The sequence below is a fragment of the Cottoperca gobio genome, chromosome 6 (assembly GCF_900634415.1).
Source record: "Cottoperca gobio chromosome 6, fCotGob3.1, whole genome shotgun sequence".
Classification (NCBI taxonomy): domain Eukaryota; kingdom Metazoa; phylum Chordata; class Actinopteri; order Perciformes; family Bovichtidae; genus Cottoperca; species Cottoperca gobio.
Window position 1 is genome coordinate 19,652,366 of NC_041360.1, and position 6,056 is coordinate 19,658,421.

Consider the following 6,056-nt stretch of genomic DNA (forward strand, 5'->3'; position numbering starts at 1 on the left):
GCCTCCTCCTCTAAATGTTGGTCAGGTACAGGGCCAATGTATGCACATGACAATGAGGCTCCTGGTGTTGTAAATGAAATTCAAGGCTGATCCACATCACATTACCTCCTTGATCCATGTTATAATGCCGGCTGCCGTGACAGGATAAACAGAAGGAGTTGGCATCTGTAAGACTAAAAATGACAACATCTCTCTTTTGTGACATGGAGTTAATACTGATACGTAAAGGAAATGTTTGATTCTTTTTTTTTGCCACTTGGGGGCAGCAGAACAATCTGTAATCACAACCCTGACATATTTTCACCTAATGAAGTTAGTAAGGCGAATGTGTTGGCAGACACCAAGCCTGTTCTTTTCCTCTGTCCCCTCTCAGCAGAGCGTCATGTTGGCTCAGCGGTTGGCACTGTTGCCACACAACATGAAGATCCTGGATTTTGTATCCTGGCGGGGTTGATGAAGCACGAAGCTCATCGAGACGCGTGCCCCCACTCGACCCCGGACTCTCGAGCCACACCACGACTCTGTTAAGCCTCGTTCATCCCCATGCCAGCAAACCCCTTTTCATCCCAGCGAACATACTGTATCTCTCACACAATCTTTCCCACGTCCTCTAGGCAGTCCAAGTAAAACTATTTGTGTAAAGTAGAAATGTTGCTGTCTTTGCTAGTGAATGTTCAGCAACAGTTGTAAACTTTACCTGTTCTGAACAGTCAGCAAGTGGTAGCAGAATAGGAAAAAACTAAAAACAAAGCAAGGAGCCGAAAGATGATTAACGCTGCGGAAATGTAATTTAAGTTATGATCAGCTCTAAACGAACAGCATTTTTAATCATTCTTTTAAGTTAATCAATTCCATATGCCACAAATGCCTGTAGTTTATATGATTAAAAAATGACAGACTGGAACTTTAGTGATTCTTATAGGCACAGTATCGTCTCATATCTTCTATGTAAATGTCACCATGTGATATTTGATGCAGTAACTATAGGATCCTGTATATGGAGCAGAGCTTGCTTTCATTAAAAGGCCATGGATTTTTCTTCCCAGGATGATCAGTCATGATCATTTCTGTCATCACATTTGTCCTCCAATCTCTCCAATGAGTCAAACTTTACATCCTTGCACCTTTATCTTTCCACTCTTGAGTAATGACAAGTCTATTGTATTTATCTGGTGATGACAATGGATGTATGATGTACACAACATGTTAATGACATTCCTGGACATCATGTCCTGATGAGTAGCCTGCAGCAATCCCACACACACTAAAGACAACATGCTTGATTATATTCATGGGGCCCGGTATGAGCCTACATGACACTAATGTGGCCTGAACCTATATGATAATGTAATATGCATGATAATAAAGAGGCGTCTAGTTTAAAGATTCTAAATAATGTAAGCAACACATTATTAATCGATAGCTGAGAGCACGTCTATAAGACAGAGTGCCTGCAACGCATGCATTTTGAAGCAATCCTAATGAAATACCTTGTGTGTGTGTGTGTGTGTGTGCCTGGGCGTGCATGTGTGTGTGTCCATCTGTGTGGGCGTTTTAATCTATGTACACCTTGCGACTTTTGCACACGGCAATGATGCATTATATTATATTTTCTCATGCAGCAGTCAAAAGAGACATTCCCAGCATTAATTTGCTGCAGCACATGTATTGTGATTCCTCTCATCTTTCAATCGTACAGTGCTGTGTTTGCTTGGCATATTCAAAAGGGGGTGACTGTATTATAATCAAACTTTGTTAAAAAACAATAAATAAACTAGCTGTTTCTCTCCCACAGATGCATGCATTGAAGTGCGAAGGGAGTCAGATACAAAGGACAAACGACAGAGAAGGAATGTAAATCAGAGAGAGATCACAGCATCAGGCCGTGGCTGGGAATTTCACCATTACCATTACATGGTCTGATGCTGACTGAGAAGTAAGATACAAAGATCAGAGGGATAACCCGTCAGTTCGCAGCTTTTCCTACCGTCAAGCCAGCATGACGGAGACTTCATCTCACCATGCAATGCTGCTGCTTGTATTGAAATTCAACAATTAAGATCAGCTCTTGTTTAGGGTGAAAACAGTCAAACTGCTCTAATGTTTGGAATCATGTTGCCCTTTTAAAGCTCAAGAGCCACCGCATTGTTTAGTTTGGCCTGACGCTGTGATGAATTAGGGAATTTCTGTGTGTGTGCTCTGAATTACATTATGCTAATGTTAACAGACAGCCCATCTTCAAGGAGCATCTAATAGGATGTATTTCTGTTCAACCGAGCTATTTCTATCCGACGGAACATAGATTTAACCACCTGTGCACATATTCTAATACCGCATGCTTTCATAGAAGCACTGTGGCAATGACTGGAGAAATACTGTTAAATAGGAATTGGCATACTCACTGAAATGTAAAAAGCAATGCATGTTGGTGCTCAGTGACCCACAGGCCCCTATCGTCTCTGGGTTAAAAGCTGATGGGGACCAATGACTTTGACTCTTACAGTAAGAGGGAACAAAAAGTTATGCCTCCATTTAAACTCAGCCCGAGTTTCAACCCACACACCGGACATGCTTCAGTGATCTGAGAAATTACAGGATACCACCCCTTCCAATTTCGCCATCACTGGACCAGACTGTTGCAGGCTTTTGAAACAATTACCCCAAGGGGAGCAGAGTAACCTTGTTTATAGCTCATTGAGCATCCACAGTTCCAATTTCGCACAGGTAATTACAACATCGTTATCTTCCCCTAAATCTTCACCAGAGGTGTTATCGCGAAAAGCTACCTTTGGCTCAGCTGTTTGCCTTTTGGACATTGATCGAAGCAAACACAGCATCAGTATTCCCGTGCATTTCTTGGACGGGCTTATGTTTGTTCTCCAGGTGTCGGTGACCCAGCACAGCCTGCTCACCCAGAACACATCAGTCACACTAACACACATCTGTCGCACGGGTCCACCCACTCCATCACAGCCATGGCTGGTCTCTCTCCTTGAATGTCTCATCCCGCTTGGAAAGGACAAACAAATCTTCTGATTTGCCTCTAATCTGCAGTCCACCCTCAGCGTGGGCCACCGTCATTGCAGCAAATCAAGGACAAGCACTCCACAGGGGGGGTATCCATTAGCACAGCATCCTGCTTCCACCATAGTGTTATAAGGACAGGGCAGAGAGATACGCTCCAATTAGAGATAGAGACATGGGGACTTTGCCCCTGACACAACCCTGCTGCTCCAGTGTGAGCATAACTTTCTCAGACAAAAGGAAGGCTTTCCTTCCCCGTCCTGTTGCTATCCACTCACCTCATGAAGCCAAACCATTTCATAACATACTGTTTTCTTTTCTTGTGTCGGACTGCCTGGGTGTGTGTGCCTGTGAGTATGAATGGCTGGTCAAGCTTATGTGTGTGTACACATCTATGAGAGAAAATGTTTGTGATCTTGTGTTTATGTGCTTGCTCTGTGGCACGAGGGTGAAAGTGTTATCTTGGGGCAGTCTTTGGCATACATCTCCCGTCTGAGGCTTCCATCTACAGAAATCCATCCTTGTATATAATGCAGCATGTTCAGCTTGCCTGTACTTGGTTGAGATAGACTGGACCAGCTTCATGCCTCATGCATTTGCATGCTGCATGAACACAATCTGCTCACGCCCAGTGGGACCTCCTTCCATCCATTTGCATTGTTTTTACGCTCCTACGCGAAGTGAACCAATTTGTGGTCATAGTCCGTCTGATTTTTAATCAGGATTTGTGTACATGAGAGGTTAGAGGCACAGAAGAAAGCATAGCAACAACACTCTGGTATGAATATTTCATCTTTGTTCTATATGAATAAAACACAACATGTTCTTGATTCAATCATGGGATAGCATACCTTTCACTGGTCCCGTGTGTATATGTCCATTCTAAAGGGGAGAGATGAGCACTCAGATATGAACTTTTCCATTATAAGACGCCTTCCATTGAATCTAAACTTCACCAATGCCCTGCAAATGCAAGTGCAGCCCTCGACACAACATCACAAAATCTAGTGTATTTGGTTGATTATGCAGTGTATCAACTATGTATGAAGCAATTACAGACCAGGGCCTTGGGGCACGGATGAAAAGCGAATGGATGAATTCCTACAACGATCCCTCCCTCCACTTTCTCTACATGTTCATTCGTTTATACAGCCCGGCAGCCGTTTGTTTGTGCAAACACTTGTTAAGTTGTTTGTTTGTCTGTTTGCTCAACCGTGGAAGTTTTCCTTTTTTTTCTTTCATCTGCTTCAAGGTTTGTCAGCGTCTTGTGACCCAATCTATAGGGATTTCCGTCTTAGTTGAAGAGACTGGTTCCATTGATAAATAAAGGTCAAAGGTAGAAGAAGCAGGCCCCGGGAACGACGCTTGTGGTGACAGAAGAAGTGAGACGAGAAATAAACCACTGGATCTGCAGAGGCTTGGATTGATTGGAATTTAGAGAGAAGGAGGAAAAATTAAATTGGGGGGAGGGAGGGGTTGGATCAGAGTAGTTGGAAAGAGAGAGGAGAGCAAGAGTCAGCATGATAGGGGGCATGCCAGAGAATGAGATTTTCTGCCCTCAAAGCACCAACTTCAAAAGCTTTTGGGGGCATGCCTTTACACCATTTTATTCTTAACATAATCCAGATATCTGACAGAGAGTGTGTGTGTGTGTGTGTGTGTGTGTGTGTGTGTGTGTGTGTGTGTGTGTGTGTGTGTGTGTTTGTATGTGTGTGTGTGTGTGTGTGTGTGTGTGTTTGTATGTGTGTGTGTGTGTGTGTGTGTGTGTGTGTGTGTGTGTGTGTGTGCGTGCGTGCGTGCGTGTGTGTGTGTGTGCGTGTGTGTGTGTGTGCGTGTGTGTGTGTGTGTGTGTTTGTGTGTATGTATGTATGTGTGTGTGTGTGTGTGTGTGTGTGTGTGTGTGTGTGTGTGTGTGTGTGTGTGTGTGCGAGAGAGGGTGCTGATGGGGATGAGAAAGATGTAAGAGAGACAGAAGCATCTCCGTGGCAACCTATCCCCCCCCCATTGATCCTCCTTAGAGCAGAATTAATAAATCATCACCCGTTTCACTAAATCCAACATTTATGATTGCTTTGAGGTTAAGCTATCCACTGCATTAACATGTTCTATATGACTTTGCAGCAGTGTGTGTCTTTTAAATTGTCTCAAATGGACGGTTTTATGCTTGTCTGTTTCTGATTTTTTGTGTCTCTGCATGCCTGTCTTCCATCTGGATTCTTTTAATCCCATTCTCTTCCTCTAATCCATCTTTCTCCCTCTCTTCCTCCCACACTCTATTTGCCCTTTCCTCCCTCCCGGCATCACCGTCTCCCCCCTTTCTCTGTCTCTGCTTGCTTGATCGCTTGCTGTCTGCATAGCGAGGAGTTGTATCTTCCACGCGGTTGTGATTCACTTGGCAGCCGCTTGAGATAAACATGTTGTGGTGGACAGACGCCTCGGTCCCGGTCCGGAGGAGCAGGCTGACGTGGGTGGGCCCTGCCCAAGTCCCAACGTCAGCATGGGCAGCAGCGCCAGCCACTCGGCCAGATGGTCCGGAGTCGAGATCTCGCCACTGTTCATCAAATGCACCAGCTCGCTCTGTCTTGCCTCGCCATGGCCCCCAGCATCATGTCACAGTGAAACGAGAGAAAATTAGCACCTAATTATAGGCTCCTCTCTGTGAAGAGTGTTACTGGTGCTACTGGTGTGTGTCAGCGTGTGGAAGCTGGGTGGTTGACTCACTGTGTGACTGAGGCCTGTAGTCAACGCAGAGGACATACAGAACACATGTACAGGCCATGGAGGGGACACAAGTCATGACACACACATATGCACGGAGGACAGACACAAGCAAAAGGCTGGAACTCCCTTATTTCTGCTTGATTTGAGCCTCAGCAGGGTCTGCCCCCCACCCCACGAAGCTGCCACAACAGAAACCACTTGTGTTCCATCTCTGATCCAACAGGATTAATTACACACACAATGGAGGCTGATGCCTCTGGTTTCTATGCTCCGCAGGCTCCCTTGTGTTAAGGATGGAGTAGTTAATCTTC